Source organism: Tachyglossus aculeatus, chromosome 14 (genome assembly GCF_015852505.1).
Source record: "Tachyglossus aculeatus isolate mTacAcu1 chromosome 14, mTacAcu1.pri, whole genome shotgun sequence".
Taxonomy (NCBI): domain Eukaryota; kingdom Metazoa; phylum Chordata; class Mammalia; order Monotremata; family Tachyglossidae; genus Tachyglossus; species Tachyglossus aculeatus.
The window spans coordinates 46,220,040-46,235,984 of record NC_052079.1 but is presented as its reverse complement, the minus strand read 5'-3'; the positions used below and the strand labels follow the sequence as shown (position 1 = coordinate 46,235,984).

Below are 15,945 nucleotides of genomic sequence, written 5' to 3'. Positions count from 1 at the left end.
GGCTGTTTAGCAGATAACACAAGTTTGTTCGTGTACCTATGGGGTGCTGTCAAGAGAAATGGTTTGTACGCAGGTGCGCAGGGACCTGGTGCGTGTCTTCCTTAATCCAGGGTTTGGCAAGAACACAACCTCAACGTTTTAGAAAAACTGAGTTGATTTCTCTTCTGAAAGGTGACCCGATTTTCTCTAATTATTCAATAGTTTCTTCAAAGGCTTAAGTGCTGTAAGGAATTCACTGTTGGTGGGGCAAGAGCTGCTATCTCCCTCCTTGTATAGGCAAAAGCTCCATCCCAAATTTTAAAACTACTGTTACAAGCAGCCTCTGCCTCCACCCAAGGATGATCCAAGGTTCCCTCTGGGAGAGCCTACAGCCTCCAAGAAGCTTCCAGATGCTTTTGGCACTTGGTTTTTTTGGTATTAATACAGATCTCCTCTGCATAACAAGACAATTTATCAAAATCTGTTTACCCAGATAACTTGTCCCTTCCTGATTGCTCCATCCTCTGACACCACCATACTTTAAAACAAACTGCTTATCTTTGTGATGATTGGTTAAGTTTCAGCAGAGGGCAATTCTCAATAGAACTAGAGGCCGGATTAAAATGCTAGAATCCTTTGAAACAAACTTGTCAATACGGCAAGAACTATTTTAAGTCCACCCCGCTCCTTGGAGGGCATACCAACAGAAAATGAATGAAGCAAGAATTGAATCATTTCTGAACTGGTTATTTTCAAGGCTGCTTTAACTTTTGTAAAAACTCAGCAAAATGAACATCCAAGAGCCGAAGATCCTGAATTCAGCCTAAGACCACCCTTGTAGCCGTCACCTGTGTTCTGAAACCATGCTTTCAGTTTCTTCAAGGACTCATCTCGAGTCTGTTTGCTGAGAACCAACAAGTGTAGTACAGAATGTTCAAAAGATTGCTTGCCTACCCCAAGCAAGGATACTCCCCAGCCTGTCATTTAGAGTCTGGCCCTAAAGAAAAAATAAAACAGAGAGCAAGAAAGCCTGCTAATCCAAATTGAAAAGTCAACCCATGGCATTGATTCTTCAAGCTCACTTTCACTACACTTACCACCATGACCCATCTTTAGGGTGGGAATAGCTGGAGGGGCATTTCATGTGCTTGTGAGTTTCAAACATATGAAGCGGCACGTTAGATTTAAGATTAAATGTGCCTGGAGAAAGTTGGGCCAAGGAATCGAGGTGTGAGGTAATTCCCTGCCAAGACATGATAATCCATGTCCTGTCATCCCTCTGTGCCTCCCAAGATATTCTACAACTAAACGATGATGGGATTGGGCAATGAGATAAAACCACCTCAGCCTGAAGGCAGCAGGACATGGTCAAAACTGCCAAGACAAGGCAGATTAACCCATATTTGGAAGAGGTGATACAGTCAGCTCTGCTGGATTGCTTAAAGCTGAGGTGAGGTAAACACCCAGAATTCCACCGATACATTTTTGTTGATGCCTTCTCTCCCCTACAACTCCATGAACCTGAAATTGCCTGTCCATCCAAATATGCAGAAGTGGTCCTGGGTTAAAGGACTTATCATGCATTTTTTTTTTGAAATGCTATTCCAGCCCCTCAGTAAATTAACATATCTGGCTGTTTCCCTATTTTTTCAAAAACCAAAGGTCATCTTATGTACCCAAATCACCCACATTTTCCATAGAATCATCTGTGCCAAGAGTATTGTAAAAATCATCTTAAAATGTTTGTTGGTTTCAGTTTTCTCCCTTCAGTGTTGGGTAAACAAAATCTTTTACTTTCCTTTTTGGCAAAATACTCCTCCCTTGGATCTCCACCAGACAAAGGAGCCAGAGTGGAGAGAAAAGGAACCCGTTTCATTCCAAAAGAAAAATAATTTGTATACGCCAAGCATTGAAACAGAAGATGCCCAGCGAACAGCAGGCAGTCCAACAACATAATCAATCCCCTCCCTAAAAGAACTCACTTGCCCAAAGGCCTGTTTTGTTCTATCCTGGGAGATAGTTTTTCATGCGCTCTACTCATGGCAGTTTCCTCTAAAACTTTGGTTTCTAAACTTGAGATGGCCCTCACCCTTTTTAAAAATATTTTCATGACATTTATTAAGTGCTTACTTTGTGCCAGGCACTATACTGAGCACTGGGGTAGACACAAGTTAATCAGGTTGGAAACAGTCCCTGTCTCACATAGGGCTCAGAATCTTAATCCCCATTTTACAGATGAAGTAACCGAGGCACAGAGAAGCAAAATGACATGCCCAAGGTAACACAGCAGAGAGGTGGCAGAGGCGGGATTGGAACCCAGGTCCTCTGACTTCCAGCCCCATATTCTATCCACTAGTGCAAGCAGCTTCTCTTCTCTACTGGCTTGGTTCTGGGGTATCGCCACTTCATATGAAGGGATACAGGTCAGTGATAGTAAAGGAATAGGAAGGAACAGAGAAAAGAAATATGATCACGCTTTTGAGTAGGGAGCATGAAGTCCTTTATTTTATCTTCCTAGTACATACAGTCTTACCGCATACCAAGCCCAGGTAGAAAAGACTCAGGGTTAGCATTTTTTTCTTGGCAAAATTATTTCTATTGAAGTATGAAAGCCCTTTTTCCCCCTACATGGGCTGCAGTCAGTGAGGGTTTTGAGAAGAAAAGAGGTTTCAGTGGCAAATTGGAGATTCCTGTCAGCGTACAGTCTGTGTTTCCAGAGACTTTTCTTTGTTGGTGAGCGGATTCAGGAGGAGTTGCCTGCCCTCTCACCCTCTGCCCTGCATTCTCCATCTCTTTCCCGATTGAATCCAAACTGCTCTAACTAGCGTTTACGATTAAATTCTCCTTCTGGATAGCCAAGAGGCTCTAGCGCAGGAACATTTCAGCCATTTCTGTATTCCCCTCACTCGGAGAGCGTGGCCTCAGCCTAGTCCTATTTCCATCCTTTCCTGTTTCCCAACCAAACCAGCTTTGGTCTGCCCAACAAGCCCAGGAAGCTAACCATTATTGACAGTGCAATCATTATCCAGTTTGTGGACTGCTCTGGGTTTCATCCCCTTGTTGCATGCTTTTCGCTACTATATCAGTGAGTAAGCAGCAGGAAAAATGAAAGTAAATAAAGCCCTTTTGCTACAGCTCTGGTTAAAGTTTTAGTGGGGCAAGAACAGGTTTGGATCTTGCACTATGGTACTTTTTATACTCTGTGGGGGGTGGGTTTGGGGGTCATTGGAGAGTAGCAACACTGCTGGCCACCCTCTAAGGATGCCACTGACCCTTAGAAGCCCCACCAGTGAAGCTCTGCCCAGTCCCAGGGACCTGTGGGGGTTCGGTTTTTGGCTTAAAATTAGGTTTCTGTTTTAAAATTGGGTTATTAAAATTAGTTGTTTGGTTTCAAATTAGGTTTTTCTACTCAGAGGCATCTGTATCTATCTATGTAACCCTGTTCCTATTAAAGCTGCAGTCTAAGCTCCTACTTAGACTGTTATACCCAGTATCCTCATCTGTAAAATGGGGATTAAATCCTACTTTGTTCTACTTGGACTGTGCCCAGTATGGGACAAGGACTATGTCCAACCTAAATATCTTGTACGTAGCCCGACAGAGCTTGATGCTTAGTAAGCGCTTAACAAATACCATAATAATAATGTGGGACAGAGACCATGTCTAACCTGATTGACTTGTATCTACCACAGTGCCTAGAACAGTGCTTGACTGCGAGTAAGTGCTTAATGAATACCATAATTATTCACTATTATTATTAGTGATCTGTTTCCAAGTGCTCAATTAACTCTCCCCTTCTCCTGAGTTCTCAAATCCTCCGATGCTGCTGCAGGGCCTTTCTTCATTCCAACCACTTCCAGATGGAAAAAAGGTAGGCAAGGAGAGGTCTAGAAGTTTCAACAGGGATTTGAACCCCGCCCTCCCTCCTGGCTAGACCTCCCTCCCCCTTCATGACCGACAGACCAACGCGCTCCCCATTTTCAAAACCCTACAAAAACACATCTCCTTCTGAAGCTTGCCCTGACTAACTTCTCATCTCCTCACCCTTTTCTCTCTCCCTCCTGCCTCACCTATGCACTTAAGTCTGTACCCCCTAAGCACTTTGATACTAATCCCACCCTCACCGCACTTATGTACATATCCTTACTTTCTGCTGCCTCCCCTGACTGTAAATAATTTTCATGTCTGGCTCCCCTCTGCCCCCGCTAGATTGTAAATTCCTCAAGGGTAAGGACTGTGTTTACTGATTCTACTGTAGTCTCCCAAGCACTTAGTAGAGTGCTCTGCAAATGTTCAGCAAATACCACTGATTGATTGAAAACCCAGTCAGTCGTATTTATTGAGCACTTACTAGGTGCAGAGCACTGTATAAGTACTTGGGAGAGTACAGCATAACAATAAACAGACACTTTGCCTGCCCACAATGAGCTTACAGTCTAGAGATCAGCAGAGGCTCTGGCAATAGGGGTTCTTCCAGGTTGGCCCTGGAAAGCCCAGGAGAAGCCCTGGGCCTTGGCACAGGTGGGAAGATGTAAGGATGCAGGTATCCCATCAGCTGCAGGGTTTGGTAGGGGGTTGAAAAAAGTCAAGGCCGTTCTCCTCAGCAGCTGGAAACACAGTAGAGGGAGGGGGCCAGCGAAGGGTGAATAGGAAGAGTCAGTTCCATCTGACACACAAGCAAAAACAGTCTTTTCCTGTATCCCACCCAAGCCTGCCCTGAGGGTTCTTCTCTCTTGTCAGATTCAAAGACCCTTTTTGTTGATCTCAAAGCCAAGGCCAGACTTTTAAAATCCACTCGGCAGAAGATAAGGAGTCCGACAGTTCAAAGCTTCACTGACTAACTCTTTACGTTAAGTAAAAATATTAATCTTTGTTTTATTTCAGTGGATTCTTCAGCTAAGAGAACCCTGAGGCTAAAAATAAATGTAAACACACATGCACACACACACACACACACACAAACATACAAATGAAAAATCTGGAGGGAGTCAAGTCCTTTCAACCCAAGTTTCCATCTACATTAAAGCTATTAAAAATCAGGAGGTTATTAAATCTCCCCTCCTGTTTTTCAATGACTGCTATATTTGCAAAGCCCACCAATGAAGGTTGCTTTTATTTCTATGCCATACTAATGTAATAATAATAATGGCATTTATTAAGCACTTACTATGTGCAAAGCGCTGTTCTAAGCGCTGTACCCGCCCCTGAGTGGCAGATATAAATAAATATCTATGAGTGGTATTTGTTAAGCACTTACTATGTGCCAGGCACTGTACTAAGCACTGGGGTAGAGACAAGTTAATTGGGTTGAACACAGTCTCTGTCCCATATAGAGCCCACAGTCTTAATCCCATTTTCCAGATGAAGTAACTGAGGCACAGAGAAGCTAAGTGACTTGCCCAAGGTAACACAGCAGACAAGTGGGGGAGCTGGGATTAGAACCCAGGTCCTCTGACATACAGGCCCATGCTCTATTCACTAGGTCATGCTGGCTGATGAAGCAGAGGCAACATTTACAGGAGGCCCAACTCTCCAGCCCTTTTGCTGATACAGAAACATAATAAGCAATAAGGAGCCATGCTCAGCATCTACTGGATCTGAAAATAAAGAGGTCAGGAGAGAGGGAGAGAAAGTAAACATCGGCCAGGAAGGATAAAGTGACCAGAAACTTCAGGCTTCTCAGTCGAGAGCAAATGCAAGCATGTTACTTCTTTTATTAAAGCACCGTCCTCATTTTTAACACTTTTAAACAAAAAGCGTAAGATTCCCCAGTTAATACCATAGGTCTAGACTTATTACAATTACATCCACTTTACAACCAACTATTTTTCACGATCTGTTCTCTCTTCCTTCCCAGGGCTTCAATTTCAAAATTGAGTTTTCCTCCCACACTTGAGGACAGGCAGAAACACTCTGTTCCGCTCACTTTCAGTAGTGTTGAATTACCCTGGATATGCGGGATGTTGAGTGTCATCATGTTGGGGTTTTTAAATGTCCAGTGCTTGCCAGTTGCTCCACAGAGCTCACCAAAACAACGGCAAAGAGCTGCAGGTGCTGAATTCAAATCCTGTCACTGCTCTTGGGAATCAGTCAATCAATCAATGGTATTTATTGAGCGCTTACTAGGGGCAGAGCTTACTAAACCCTTGGGAGAGTATAATGCAATAGAGTTGATAGGATCCCTGCCCTCAAGGAGCTGGCAGTCTAGAGGAAGGAACTTCGTGTCTATCCTGAGGGTGTGGGCAGGGCCCTTGGGAGTTGGTGTAAGAGACGGAATGACCTTACAGGGAGGCAGGACAGTGGGAACTGCCTTGAGCTAGGGAACTGAGGCTTAGTAATAATAATAATAATAATAATGATAATAATAATAATGGCATTTGTTAAGCACTTACTATGTGCAAAGCACTGTTCTAAGTGCTGGGGGGATACAAGGTGATCAGGTTGTCCCACGTGGGGCTCACAGTCTTAATCCACATTTTACAGATGAGGTAACTGAGGCTCAGAGAAGTTAAGTGACTTGCCCAAGGTCACACAGCAGAAATGTGGTGGAGCCGGGATTCGAACCCATGACCTCTGACTCCAAAGCCCGTGCTCTTTCCACTGAGCCATTCTGCTTCTCCGTATCTGCCCCTAAACGAGTGAGTAACTTTCAGACTGCAAGTTACTTGCCCCTTCCTCTTTCCCAGGAACTGAGAAGGGAGGAATGAAATGCTGTGTGACCTTGGGCCAGTCATTTAAGTTCTTTGTGCTTCAGTTTCCTCATCTGTAAAATGGGGAATGAAAACCTGGCCTTCCTCCTGCTGTGAGCCTCATATGGGACAGGGTCTGTGTCAGACCTGGTTATCTTGTATATTCCCCAGGGGTTGGTACAGTGCTTGGCATGTAATAATTGAGCATTTACTGTGTACAGAGCACTGTGCTGAGTGCTTGGGAGAGTACAACACAACAATATAACAGACACATTCTCTGCATATAATAGTAATAATAAATGGAAAACACTTGGAGAGCTTCAGAAAACCAAAACCAAGGCATCATTACTGCTTGCATTTGGGTGAAGAACACACCCTACACTCTTCATTTCAATCCCTACCCTCATCCTCAAGCATGAGACCTCTTTTCTGTTTGCGTCCCAGTGACACTGGAGAGAGACAGGCCCCAGAGAAGGCACCTATCCTGTGGATTTCTCTTCTTCCCCATTTGCTAGATTTCAGCTCATCAGTCATCCTCTTGCACAGCTGTGCGTTTCATTTCCACTCCCAACTCTTCATTGGCAAATAGTTCCCAAGGGAATTCTTCCCCCACCCCCCAACTCCCCACCCTTTGAAAGGGCAAAGTAGGGCTTGGGTTTCTGCTGGAGCCTCTCGATCTTTACCTTCTCCAAGTCCCCGCAATCTCCCGAGAGTCTGCAGTATGTACTGGTCTCCAGCAAGCCCAGTCAGGCTAAGGTGTGCGTTTACTTTCAGAGGCTCCGATTTCATCGACACGGCTCAAGCACAGGCCAGCAAGGGGTGCGGGAAGAGCTCCCCATTGAACTCCCCTGCCCCTCCCCGGAGTTCCGTTACAGGCCTGAAACTGCCGATGGGAAATTTTATCCCACACAAGTGGTCACCAAAATAACAGCATATTTTGAAACCACAGCCTCTGTGAAGTGGTGCCCATAAAAATACTTTGGGGACGAATGTTTCTCAGAACTTTGGGGTTTCAGGTGGGGTCATTTTGTGGGATTGAAGTGGTTGGAGTAGACTGGAGAGCAATCTGTGATTACGTACAGAGCTTGGCACTAGGCAGGAGGGGTAAATCTATGGTATGATAACCATGGCGTTCCTCGCATCACAGTTTGGCAGGGAGATGGCTACGCCCCGGAGGGGTGGATGAACAAGGTGCAGATAGGGACCCTATTCTAAAATGTACTTGGTAAGACAAAAAAATAACTTCATGGCTAGTCTGAACAAACAGTGTGGTTTGCCAAGTCTCCAGAAGTTTATACATCCCAAATGCCAAAGACAGGGGCACATTTATAACTTTTATTGTTTGTTTGGTTGGTCTTTAAAAACATTTTAATTTTCTTCTTATTTTAATGACCCAGGGTTCATACAATGCCACAAAACTGGGGGTGGTTCTGTCTAGACAAGACTGTCCCCAAACACCCATCTCGCTCTCCTACTTCAAACACAACCTTGGGGGCTCTTTGCGATCATCCTCAATGCTTCCTAGCCATCTGCTCTGCTGGGAGAAGGTGTGATAAAGCAGACTAGAATTTCAGGCTGTTCATTTGGAAAAGCTCAGAGACTCACCATTTGTGGCAGTCACAAAGGGACATACAACAATAATGAATGGCCTCAACAGGCAGGGTAAAACTAACCCGTCAGGTGTATTTTCTGCTCTGAGAGAGCTTGTTGGTAGGGTATGCTTCTTTGATGCGTAACCTGGTATTCTGCCCCGATCTGTCCCTCCCTTCAGGAAACACAGGTAGTTGTGGACTTAAAAAGTCAACTGCTACTGGCTCTGCCCGTCACCTTTCCGATGGCTCATTTGTGCAGATGGAAGAGCAGTTGGGAGCACGTCTCCCAATAGAGAAGCAGTGTGGCTCAGTGGAAAGAGCCTGGGCTTTGGAGTCAGAGGTCATGGGTTCCAAATCCCTTCTCTGCCAATTGTCAGCTGTGTGACTTTGGGCAAGTCACTTAACTTCTCTGTGCCTCAGTTACCTCAACTGTAAAATGAGGATGAAGATTGTGAGCCACCCAGAGCCTAGAACAGTGCTTTGCACATAGTAAGCACTTAATAAATGCCATCATTATTATTAATATTATCTCCTTTCACATTGTGCCTGTGTAGACACATGCCACCATTTCTTCATCAGTCAATGGCATTTACTGAGCACTTGCTGTGTGCAGAGCACCGAACTAAGTGCTTGGGAGAGGACGTAGAAGCAGCATGGCCTAGCAGATAAAGCACGGGCCTAGGAGTCAGAAGGTCATAGGTTCTAATCCCAGCTCCACCACTTGTCTGCTGTGTGACCTTGGGCAACTCACTAAACTTCTCTGGGCCTCAGTTCCCTCATCTGCAAAATGGAGGTTAAGACTGTGAGCCCTATGTCGGACAGGGACTGCGTCCAACCTGATTATCTTATATCTACCCCCGTGCTTAGAATGGTGCCTGGCACTTAGTAAACACTTAACACATACTATAATAATAATAATAATAATTATTATTACAATAGATCCCTGCCCACAAGGAGCAGGGAAGATGACAAAAAAATAAATTACAGATATCGGCACAGAGGGTGCTACAAGGTCTTCCGCTATGCCGACAGAGTTGTTGACTACTAGTGTTCGTTTTCACAGTGCGTTGACCGCTAGAGGATCTTATGATTGCCACTGCTTGGCCAGACTGGCAAGGAACCCTGGGGCAATCTGGGAATCTCTGTCGAGGGTTCCCAGTTGGTGTTTTCAATGGCTTCTACTCACCTAACCTTGAGCTTCCTAAACAGGATATCCCAGTTGCAGTGGTCCTTAATATGGTCCGGTGCCCTTTATATACAGAGTGCCCCCTCCCCTATCCAGTTTTTTCATCCCTAGTTTAGCTTGAATCCATATCCAGATGGTGATGACGTCGTCTGTTTTGGGTAGTGACACTAGATTCTCAGGTTGGGCAGACTCTAAGGAAGGGAGACTTCCCAGCCCGTAAAGTTGTTGCCGCCTGGTATCTCATTACACTTTGTGAACAAGGAACAGCACTTGGCTCGCACAACATTGCCGCGGGGAATACAGGTCCATCTTAGCCAACTCACACGCTATTAAGCATCTGCCGAACATCTGAACCACCACTAAGTATCATTATGCAGGCTTCCATTGGCTTCAGGCCCCTTCATGGACTATTGCAGTGTTGGCCCTCCTGCTCTGGGTGGCTCAGAGGGCACAACTTAATGCCAGGCAGGCTATCACCTTAGGTCTCTCTTGCCATCTTTCCCCTGCTAAGCCCCTACCTAGTCTTGCCTCCCTTTAATCCTTCCCCAATACTGGCCCTGCCCAAATCTGGTTTGCATGAGTGGGAATGTTGTGAGGGACACTATGCCTGGATTCAAAGTTACTTTGCCAAGCCCAATGAGGACAGGATGGTAACCCAAGCAGGATGCCTCTAACCGAAGCACTGGGGCAAAATGGGCTGGTAGCCGCTTACACCTCCTGCCCTCTCACAAGGCTGACTGGACAAACTGCATTGATGCTCTAAAGGGGAAGATCTTCCCAAAAACCTTCCACTTAGCAAATGCAGAGGTAGAAGTCTGGCCTTCCGGAGTTACGGCCCATTAATATTTTTCTAAAAGGCATTTCGACTGTACCTCTTGCCAGAGAACCTCAGCTCTAAGACATAAAAGATCATGACTAATTAATCTTCAAAAGCGTCAGAGCAGTAGAATGTAATTCCTCAAATGAGTTAAAAATTCCCATTAGGCCAAACTTGCTAATTGTCCTTATCAAAGATACCACTCCATTGTTCCTGAGCAGGCCATTCCTGGGGCCTCTAGGTATTTGGGGTTCAACACCCACAATCTTCTGAGAAATGTGTCGTGATCTTTTCCCTTCCAGCCCACATTTTGATAACGACTGAGTCATCCTCCATACTTCTTGGTATGTTGTTTTCTCATAATCTGTTACTAGGAAGCACAGGGAGGCCTTTTTTTGCCCATTCTTCCAAATGAGATGACTCTCAAGCTGCTAAACTCATCGCTCCATACACTCCTTGAGGGAAGATATGGTTTCCTCTACTTCCGTTAAAACTTCTTTTAACTGGAGCTCTGCTCACATTGGACTCTCAAAAAGCTTTGTCGACTATGAATAAAGCACAAACTAGGCATTCAGACCACTCAGGGTTTTTTTCTTGAATATTCCAAATCAAGAGGAAGGTCTTCAGTATATTTTGTGATATCTCGTAGAGTGGACCAGTCTTATCTCCACCCAATTCAGAAAGACCTTCTGCAGCCATGAGTGTGGGAACGCTAACTAGCCAGGATTTGGGGGAAGCCTTCTTTCTTCAAGAAGAGAAGAGCAGCATGGCTCAGTGGAAAGAGCACGGGCTTTGGAGTCAGAAGTCATGGGTTCAAATCCCGGCTCCACCACTTGTCAGCTGACTTTGGGCAAGTCACTTAACTTCTCTGGGCCTCAGTTACCTCATCTGTAAAATGGGGATTAAGACTGTGAGCCTCCCCGAGGGACAACCTGATCACCTTGTAACCTCCCCAGCACTTAGAACAGTGCTTTGCACATAGTAAGCACTTAATAAATGCCATTATTATAATTATTATAAGAATTAGTGCTAGATATTCACTTTCAAAAATGATAATAATAATATGATTGTGTTATTCATTAAGTTCTTACTGTGTGCCAAGCACTGCCTGAGTGCTGGGAGAGATACCAGGTAATGAGGCCCATGGCCTAAGTGGGATGGAGAACAGGTATTGAAATTGTATTTGTAACAGGTATTTGAAACTGAAACACCAAGAAAATAAATGACTTAACCCGAGGGCACTCAGCAGGCAGGTGGCAGAGTCAGAATTAGAACCCAGGTCCTCTGACTCCCAGGCTGAGGTTCTTTCCACTAGGCTATACTGATTCAACTCATTCATTCATTCATTCATTCATTGAATCATATTTATTGAGCACTTTCTGTGTGCAGAGCACTGTACTGAGTGCTATGAAAGTACAGTTCAGCAAAAAATAAAGACAATCCCTACTCAGTACCGGGCTCATTCAGCTAGAGGCAGGTGGCTAAACTAAGTGATCTCTGGAAGTCTCTTCTGGCATTATGAATCTAAGCGAAGGTAAAAAAACTGTACAAGCCAAACAGCCCTGAGAACTCTGGGTTGCACCATCAAGTACAAAACGGGGCAGAGTGTGGTCTTCCATCTGCTTGTTGATTTGGCTCTTGAGAGCTTTTCCAGCCATCTAAGGAATTTACAGCAGGCAGGGAGATTGGCAGAAGCTCTGAGATGCCACAGAAGCCTCCCGTCTGCCCTTCCCCCATCCCATGACTCCAGAATCCAGATTATCCCTGTGCAGCGAGAGTTTTTCAAAGGTGCACGGCACACCAGAACAGAGATGTTCCGTGATGAGGACTGTCTACAGGTCAGACTGGTGACAATGTATGGGTGTGTTCTTTACCCTCACTGAGCTCTAGATTTCTAGAATTACATACACAGAGGATGTAGGCACTTTGAATAATTTTAGGGGGGATCTCAGGGCAGTCAGGTTGCCACTAGGAGCTAGAGATACAGCATGGCCTAGTGGAAAGAGCATGGGGTTGGGAGTCAGAGGACCTGGGGTCTAATTCCAGCTCTGCCACTTGTCTGCTGCGTGACCATGGGCAAGTCACTTGACTTCTCTGTGCTTCAGTTTCTTCCTCTGCAAAATGGGAATTAAATACCTGTTCTCCCTTCTCTTTAGACTGTGAGCCCCATGTGAGACAGGGACCGTGCTTAATAGAATAATAATCATAGTAATAATTGTTAAGTGCTTACTATGTGCCAGGCACTGTTTTAAGCACTGGGGTAGATACAAGATAATCAGTTTAGGACACAGTCCCTGTCCCACGTAGGGCTCACAGTCTTAATCCCCATTTTCCAGATGAGGGAACTGAGGCACAGAGAAATTAAGCTACTTGCCCAAGGTCACACAGTAGACAAGTGGCGGAGCCAGGATTAGAACCCAGGCCTTTCAAACTACCGGACCCGTGCTTTATCCAGTAGGCCATGCTCTTCTCCATGGATTTCAGCCCCTTTGGAAAAAGGGAGCACCTGCCAAGCTGCTTGGTACCTTGGAACTTTTCTTCTGAACCAGAAACACTAGTGTGTCCTGGGATTGGCCATAATGGTATCTGAAGAGCTCGGGAGTGTTTTGTGAGGGTTTTGTTTTCAAGAGAAGAGTCACGGCTCAGGCAGGGGCTACAGGGCACCTGGAGAGAGTGGGGTGGAACATGAAGTGGAGAAAATAATTGTCAATCCCCTGAGGGCAACGACCAGGTTTTTTTGTTTTTTTCTGTTTGGATCTGCCCAAATTCTACCCACAGTAGGTGCTGAATTAATACCACAGATAGATTGATTGAGAAGGGCTACAGATTAAGGATGGAAAGAAGCCTATCAAACACAATGTATAACTAGATTTAGTTAGTTGCACTTTTCCTGGTTTATTCTTGAGAGGCCACTTTGGGGTTCCTCCAAGTAGAAATCATCTTCTCTCCCCTAGCAATATGGATCAGTTGAGCAGCCTTTGAGTAATGATGTTATAGCACTGCTCACTAATCATCTTTTAGACTGTGAGCCCACTGTTGGGTAGGGACTGTCTCTATATGTTGCCAACTTGTACTTCCCAAGTGCTTAGTACAGTGCTCTGCACACAGTAAGCGCTCAATAAATACGATTGATTGATTGATCTGAGGGCCTGGGACTTGCTATGTGGCCTTCAAACTTCCACCCACTCAAGTGACAGTGACAAACGAAACAGGAAACTTCACTGGAATTAAAAATGTCTGTTGATCACAGATTAAAACCCCCAACTCTTCCTCTTCCATAAGTGACGGGAGCTTGTTTGGAGGAACGAATCCCAGTTTGCCCATCTTAAGTCTTTTCTCAGTCCCTCAGGCTTTGTTAACAGAAGAGCTTGGGGCTCTACAATTCCACCCATGGCAGAACTGAGACCAAACCAATTAGGGGCCAACCGAAACCATCTGTTGTTTTAATTAAATGAGAAGCTGGTGTGAAGTGCATTGCTGGAGGCAATGATTGGCAATCATCATTTCCCAAGTCATGAAGCAGAAAGGAGCATGGGGAGCACATGCAGTCTTTTAAAGGAAAGACAATTTTCTCTCTGTCTTTCTCTCCCTCTCTCTTTTCCTTATGTTTCATGAACTGCCGTTTGGGAACCAGCTGTGTAAAAGAGGAAGTGTTGATGTTCTACTTCCACAGTTTTACAACAATTACCGCATTGTTTCTGCCTAAATCGTGTGTGTGTGTATGCCTGCAAAGGGCCCAACTCTTTTGAACAACTAGCAGAGATAGTCAATAAGTGCTGATCATAGGTGAAGTCCATGTGCTACCCATCCCAAGTCTTTAGATGGGTGAAGAAAAGGGCCTGAATTGGTGATCGATCATTTCTATTCACCTGTCCAGCTGGCACATGGAGGGGGTAACCCCCAAATTTTGGAAATCTCCCCAGGCTCCTCATCCTGAGCTCAGACTCTGAGCCCAGCAAAAGACGGGATCGGTGGTCTAACTCTCCTCCTCTCAGCCAGGGAGAGCAGGCTTCACCATGCATTGCTGAGGCTGGAAGCCATTTACTCTGAACCCCTTGACAATGTTACTAATAAACAATCTGTGTGTTAGTGGAGCCAGGACAGCCCATTAATGAGTTTCCATGCATTCCTCCCCCCAGGCCCTTTCCCTCACTGACCACAAGTGAGGAAGGAAGGCCCTCCTCTCTGCTTTGTCTTGCCCGGGCCCAGTCAGACAGGCAAGGGCATTATCCTCAAGCCAGAAAAAATGAGAATTTCCTCCCCATCCGCCTTTCTCTCGGGCTCATGCCAGTGCGGCTTTCTAATGGACCCCAGGCCCCTATTGTTTCCTCTCCCCACTTTGAATCCCCAGGACCAGAACGTGGCTCCGATGAGGCAGAGCCACAAGAGCACTGAGGCCAAAGGCTCAGGCGCCACCCCCTGCCTCCCCTTGGGTGGGGGCCACCAGCGGGCAGAGACCCTCTGCACAAGAGCGAGAAAAGCCGTTGAATGAACCTCTCCCTTTCCTGACTTCACAACATGCAGCTTTTTAAAATTCTCATCGGACCAGGCACCACCCAATGCCAAAGAAGCACAGAGATGGGGAAATCCTGCCCCCATTGGACTTTCTGCCATAAAGAGAGAGGGAGAGAGGGAGGGAGGGAAAAGCGGAGAGAGGGAAAAGGGGAGAGAGGAAGGAGGGGAGGGAGAGTGAGAGCAAGCATGTGTGGCTCTTCCAAACTAGGGAAGGGCAGCTCTCACCCAGAGTTGAAGAGTGCCCCCTTTTTTTTAATGGTATTTGTTAAGTGTTTTTACCATGTGCTAAGCACTGAGGTAGATAATTGATAATCACATTGAACATAGTCTCTGTCCCACATTTGGCTCACATCTTTAATCTGCATTTTACAGGTGAGACAGCATGGCCTAGTGGCAAGAGCCCAGGCTTGGGAGTCAGAGGTCATGGGTTCTAATCCCGGCTCCACCACTTGTCTGCTGTGTGACCTTGGGCAAGTCACTTAACTTCTCTGGGCCTCAGTTACCTCATCTGTACAATGGGGATTGAGACTGTGAGCCCCACGTGGGACAACCCGATTACCTTGTATTTACCCCATTGCTTAGAACAGTGCTTGGCACATAGTAAGTGCTTAACCAATATCACTTAACAATTTCCATTAAAAAAGTGGTGAAGTAACTGAGGCACAGAAGTTCACTAACTTGCTCAGGGTTACACAGCAGACAGGTGGCAGAGCTGGGATTGGAATCCAGGTCATCTGACTCCGAGGCCCATGGTTTTGCCACTAGGCCATGCTGCTTCCCTAAGCACCTCCCAGGACCAGAGTGGATGCCAGCATCTACACCGAGATTGGACTGAATCAATCACATGTTTTCAACACATTTCTGCATGTAGGAGCTGTAGGATTTAGCACTATGAGCTGTTTGGAAACCTCTCCAGAAGAGATTTCAAACAAACAGGGATAGCTGGCCAATCCTATCCCATATTGCAAAATCTGGTAAAACGGACAGACCGACCAGCTCTCCGAGGCAAAAGGAACTTACTTATTTAACTGGTGCCCTAAGCTATAGGATATGCATTGGTTGGCTTTTTCTGTTTGCACTAGGCCAGCACCAAGTTAACACCACACAATTCACGAACACCGACACTTCACGAAAATGGCCTGTCCACCTGGCAAATGTGGGACCTTT

At 45.6% G+C, this 15,945-nt stretch overlaps 2 protein-coding genes across 2 annotated transcripts in view; one reads left to right on the top strand and one right to left on the bottom strand.

Moving 5' to 3' along the window:
• Nucleotides 1–15,945, top strand: part of SYN3 (synapsin III) — a 350,093-nt gene that overhangs the window by 113,957 nt on the left and 220,191 nt on the right. The gene's annotated exons all lie outside the window — the stretch shown is intronic.
• Nucleotides 1–15,945, bottom strand: part of TIMP3 (TIMP metallopeptidase inhibitor 3) — a 58,033-nt gene that overhangs the window by 13,654 nt on the left and 28,434 nt on the right. The gene's annotated exons all lie outside the window — the stretch shown is intronic.